Source organism: Eptesicus fuscus, chromosome 12 (genome assembly GCF_027574615.1).
Source record: "Eptesicus fuscus isolate TK198812 chromosome 12, DD_ASM_mEF_20220401, whole genome shotgun sequence".
In the NCBI taxonomy this organism is placed as follows: domain Eukaryota; kingdom Metazoa; phylum Chordata; class Mammalia; order Chiroptera; family Vespertilionidae; genus Eptesicus; species Eptesicus fuscus.
In genome coordinates, this window is record NC_072484.1 from 73360185 (window position 1) to 73366184 (window position 6000).

General features: G+C 48.6%; 1 pseudogene; it reads left to right on the forward strand.

The window, feature by feature from the left end:
* Positions 1-1635: 1635 nt before the first annotated feature.
* LOC103303926 (E3 ubiquitin-protein ligase TRIM4-like) lies at positions 1636-3004 on the forward strand (annotated as a pseudogene).
* Positions 3005-6000: the final 2996 nt, after the last annotated feature.

Here is a 6000-nt window from a genome sequence, read left to right on the forward strand (position 1 = left end):
AACATCCAGATGGATCATCCTGTGGAGAACTGGGCATGTGGAACCACAAGTCAATGGAGTGGCCAGGCTGGCCAGGCAGGTGTGGGAGGGGTCTGCAGAGGCCGGTTGTGTGTGTGTGTGTGTGTGTGTGTGTGTGTGTGTGTGTGTATGGTGGTGGGGGCAGGGAGGTGTGTGATAAGAGAAATCAGAAGCAAGGCAGTTGTGTGTGTGTGTGAAGTCGGATAGATGAGCCAAAATAGCCTGACTGTGGGCAGCAGGAAGTCTGAGGCCAAGGCATTTGACCCTCAGTGAGCAAGAACAGGCTGTTAGGCGAGCCTTGATTCAACATCTGTTGCTGTCTGGCATAGCCAGAAATGACTCCTCTTGCTGCATCCACTAACCCTCACTGCCTTCGAGGGGAGAAACTGAGTCAGTGTACATCGGGGAAGTAGGGGCTACACCCCACAAAGCTGAGCCTTGAGGGGAAAGGGAGAGGAAGGTGCTGGGGCTTTGGAGCTGGGAAGTGGGGGGAGGGGAATGGGATGGGCAGGATGCACTACAGAATCCCTCCTCCCCCCAAATGAAGACTATTACAAGAGTATTGTTTGGGGAATGAATATGCCTCTGGGGAAACAAGAAGAGGAAGTCAGTTTGGTGATGGTCCTTGCAGTTTCCCCGTTATCACTCCCCGCTAGGTCCTGGTTGGCCGGAGCCTGTCAGCAACCGCCTAAGTCCAGGCACAGTGATTGGCTGGGATAGGCACATGACCTAAATTGACCAATCAGGAGCTCTTTCTTCCCACTGCTTGCAAACCTGAAGCATGGACACCCCCATCCACCCCCAAACCCCCAGACCCCAGCCCTGTAACTGCTGGAAGTGATCTTGCCGCCAGCCATGCAGGAAACTGGCCTTTGGATAAAGGCAACACTTGGGAGTTGGAAGAGGGTCCTTTAGCTTAGGGGCCTCTGGACTTCAACTTTCCAAGCCAATAAAACCCCCTTCATCACTTAAACCCGTTGGATTGAATTTTGTTACTTGTAGCCAAGAGCCCCCTAACAGAGCAATGCGGTTTTTAGGGATGCAGGAATGGGGACCCCAGAAGGAACTGTGGGCTGAAGCAAGACAGTGACCTCGCAGTGACCTCCCCTACGGTGGCCACTTAGGGCCATTCAGGCCCAAGACCAGAGCCAGCCTTGAAGAAGGGTGGGGAGGCCAAAACCAGGCTCCTGAACCCTGAGATGGGACAGGAGGGCCCAGGCTTTGTGACTCCCCACTCCCAGGGGAGCAGCTTGTTGACACATCTTTGGACTCGAGCCTAGTGCCTTGAGAAAAACAACGTGAAGGAAGGTGAATTCAAATGGAGGAGGCATTACAATATGAGTCAGACAGTGTCTCAGAGTTCACACTGCTAAAAGAAAACGTTATGTTTTTTTTTGAACAGCCCACATCCCATCACATCCGGTGTCCAGGCCTGGGCAGCCACACAGAGGGAAATCCTGCGGCTCCTGAGCTCACGTGCTGCTGCCCCGCCACACCCCTGCAGGAAAGCGCCCCAGCTAGACCAGTTCCTGCCCCTACTGAGCCACCTGCCCCAGAAGTGAGCTGTGCTTTCCCCTGTGGTGGGAGGCGTGGGCTGCTCTGGGGATGAGAAGCGTCATGGAATTCGAGGACCGCCAAGGAGCTGACCTGCCCATCTGTCTGGACTTGTGGATTTTGAGGCCTGTTGCCCTTGGTGTCCAGCGAGTGCAGTCACAACGTCTGCCGTGGAGGCCTGTGCCACAGCTGGGCACCCTGAGTGCCAGCAGCCTTTGTCTCCCACCACACTGCAGCCCAACTGTCCCTAGCCTGGCTGATGGAGAAGATGTAGTGCCCCCCAGGGCCTGTGCAGCTGCCACTAGGAGCCCCTGCTTCTCTTGTGCGAGGAAAACCAGGGGGCGGGTGATTGGTATGTAGCGAGTCCCAGGAGCACCAGTCCCACTCCATGGCACCATCGACGACGAGGCCTTCGAGAGCTATGGGGAAAACTTAGTGACGTCTAATGGCCAAGATGAAGAAAGCCAGGCATTTACAGGACATGGAAGTGAAGGGTGCTACTAGTGGAAGAACAAGACGGAAAATCAAACTGAGACTCAGTGCAGAGGTTGCAAAGCTACACCACTTCCTGGCTGAAGAAGAGAAGCTGTTTCTTCAGAGGTTGAGCAAAGAAGCATAGACAAAGAAGAAAGAGACTGAGAACACATTAAAGCTCCATCAAATAACCACTTCCTTGAAGAGGCTCATCTTAGAAGTTGGGGAGATGAGCCAGAGCCCCTTCCTGGAGTTGCTTTGGAATCCAAAAGATCTTTTGACCAGGAGTGAGAACCGGGACGGAAACTATTCCCTTGAGGTTCTGAAGGTGAAGACTGTGTGCCATGATGATGAAGGAAATGCTGAAGCGATTCCAAGTGGCTATCGGTTTAGCTGAAGACACAGCTCATCCCAACTTGTCTTCTCCCAGGAAGGGAGGTATGTGGAAAATGGAGCGTCAGCCAGTTCTTGGCCATTGTTTTCTACAGCCTGGAACTACTTTACTGGATGGAGGAATCCTCAGCTGACCACACACTCTGTGGAGAGATTTCAACACCCTATTTTGGGGAAAAACTTTTTCACTTAAGGGAAACATTACTGGGAAGTTGAGAACCCAGATAGCCTGGAGATGGCTGTGGGGTCTGTCCAGAGGACATCATGGAGATTGTTGGTAGTTCATAAATGTCATCCAGGTGGGCATCTGGGCTATTGGTTGGAGTCCTGCTGGCTATTGGCCCCTAACAAGCTTCTCTGTAAGTCCCACCAGGCCAGAGCCAGCTCTTTACGGGGTAGGAGTTTTCCTGATCATGGGGCTAAGGGTATCTCATTCTACAGCTGTGGATGGAGGGCCCCTACACACTTTTTCTTGTCTTATGTCTCATGTCTCTGGCTGTTTTTATTGTTGTTCTTGAGCCCATTAGCATCTTTAGTCTTGCCACTAGTGACTGGTGGAAAATGAGGTTATTCTTTCCCTACTCAAGAACCCACCCTACTCCCCCCCCCACCCCCCATCCTGTATTCTAGCCCAGGGACATCCCTTTCTTGGCCCTGTTCTTTCACTTCATACATTGTGACCCTTGGCAGTACATCAGTATATCCACTCAGACTCCAACTTCATGTTTGGTTCAACTCCCTTTATGTCCTGTGCATAGATAGATATGGCAGACCCTGTTAGTAGCTTTTCTAGTAGCCACCTGCCCCCAATTCTCTGCTTCTCTTCTGGTTGTTTCTAACTGAACTGTTTGGTATATGCCTTCCATGTGCTTCAGGAGAAGCAGTTCCTTGTGAGGTAGGAAGAGAACATTTCCAAGGTGGGAAAACTTTCTGGGGAATGATTTTGTAACTTCTAAAAAGAGGTATTTGGAAAGGCATAGCCCCTTTCTGATGTTAGCAGCTGCATTGGAACTGAGGAGAGTACAGTAACAGCGGAAAGGAATAAGAAACACGGTCTTTGTTGGCATCATCAAACTTGTAATTTCCCTGATCCCAAACTTCTCATCATCTAAGATTATTGCTCCCTTTTTGCATAAGGCAATTTTAGTCACATTTTGGCTACTTGAAGTCTGAGTATCCTAAGGCCTATAGCATGGATAACCCACAGTTTGGGCTTATCTCACTTTTTCTGAAAGTTGACAAACTTGTAGAATCCCAATTCAATCCAGTCATGTAACTCCTCTTTCCAGTAAGTACTGATATCCCTCACTTCTGTGGATCAGAAAACTGACACAGTCTTCCCTCACACTGCTCATGCTATTATTACTCTTCATCACCTGACCAGGTCTCAGCCTTCAAGTGTTCATTATGTTATCCATTTGCCAAATCCGTATATTGTGTATACAAATTTATTAATATATTGAAAACGTTGAAAAACACTTACGTACTTACACTGGGCTAGCCTCTTCACAAAATGCTTTCATATGACTCTTGTAACAGCTCGGTGAGATGGAAATTAAAATCCTATTTTTACAAGTGAGAAAAAAAAACTTTAGAGTGACTCACTCATTATTGCTTAGCTGGCAAATGGGAGTGTTGGGATTAAATTCATATCTGTTTGAGATGAAAGCCTACACTTTTTTCTACTCGGCATTTATTTGTAAGCATTGATTGAATGCAGATTGTGGGTCTGCATCATCTTTGCTTCTTATTTTCTTACATGTTTTTATCCTATATACGTGTTTTTCTCACTTCACCTTTCCACTTGCGATTGGATGCACTCAAGAGGATTGTGAAAATTGCTAGTTATTTTTAAAATAATAACTTTCGTCATAAAAGTGGTGTACTTATTGAAATTTGGAATGTACAAAGACTGTAAAGAAAATTAAAGTCATTAATTATAAAAACAAAGATTTTTTTCCTTGTTCTTAAGCTATTCTTCTTCACACAATATTGGCAGCAGCCTGGAGGAAGGCGGTGAGTGCGTTCTCCCTGCGCTTCCTGTCGCACTGAGCACAAGGGGGAGAGGAAAACAAAACACAGCCCAGGCTTCCCCTCGTCCTTGGAGCTCACTTGGAACCCACTTTCTCTCTTAAAGAATGCACAGCCCCAACCTCCCATAGCACACTTATTTGAATAACAGCCTCACCCCCATCCCAGTATAAAGATGCTTTACTCATGAGCAAAGAGACTTCTGGGGCCCTTGATGCTCCAAATATCTGAATTAGAAATTGTCTCCCTCAACCCCATTCTCAGGGGATTTTGTGGACTGACTGTCCTGTCTCTTCTGAGATGAAACTTCTCGACTTCAGGTATAGTCATCCTAGACACATATCCTGCTTTAAACCTGTTGTGGGATGTGGGTTCCCAAGGGTCTGCTCTTTAACTCCATCTCTCCCCACTGAGCTTCTTCATGGTGGCCCTAGGCTTGGCCCTGACTTGTCACTATCCTCTGAAGGCCCAATTTGGCAAGATTTGAGGGTGGGGGCTCAGGAAAGGGCAACAGGACTCAAAAACCACAAGTTCACCAAGAGCAAAGAGTGATCAAGCAACTGGTATATTGTGAGCTCTGTCAGGGAAAGAATCATGCCCAGCATGGGGATAAAAACCCAGCTGGCCTCTCTCTGAACTGCATGGCCATATTGTGATTATAGGGACTAGGCCTTAACAAAAGCCATGAGGGAATGGATTACCTTTGTTCCAAGTCTCTAGAGAACAGAGTTGGGAATCATGGACAGGCAAAATGAAGACGTAGGAGCAGCCTGACATGAAGAAATTATCTCATGTTAACGATTCAACAAAGCCCAGCCATGGCACGATGCAGGGGTCCCCACCCTCAAGAACCCCATGGCCACTAAGGAGATTGCTGAGAGAGAAGGTCTGTGTAGGGGTGTAGGTGGGACTTGCCCAGTGAGCCCCAATCCTGGCCTGGCAGACAGATCATCTGCACTAGCAGCAAGCACTCTATCATGTGTATTTGCAGTCCAGCACTTGGCACCCACCAGGCTAGGCAGCCTGTTAGAACCATTCCAAGTAGACACTGATTGATGGTGTTTTGGATCCGTTCTGCCTGTGAAGGTGATACAGCTTTCTCAGGCTCAGCTCCAGGAAAACTTCAAAGGAAGCCACAGCTCGAACAGGTGAAGGAAAACCCATGAACACATCAGTCTTCCACGCTGAGCTTCTCCCCCAGAACCTGAACCTACAGAGAGGCCCACACACTTGTGGGTAAGAATGCCAGTGTGTGGGAGGCTGCAGGGGACAGAACGAAGGTGCCAAGGATGGGGCACACATGAGGCTGACACGATATCTACGAATACATTAGTCAGTCACAGTGACAGTGCTAAACCAAACAGCCAGTCTTCTAAAGAAGCTTATGTAATAGCTAAGCACAGGGAAATGAGAGTCGAATTACATATACTGTTTCTCCGGCTTGGGGGACTGTGGTCCACTCCCTCCCTTTGCAGGGAGACAAATACTCCCTTTACAGCTGGAGGGATCATTTTCCAAAGGAGGCTACAC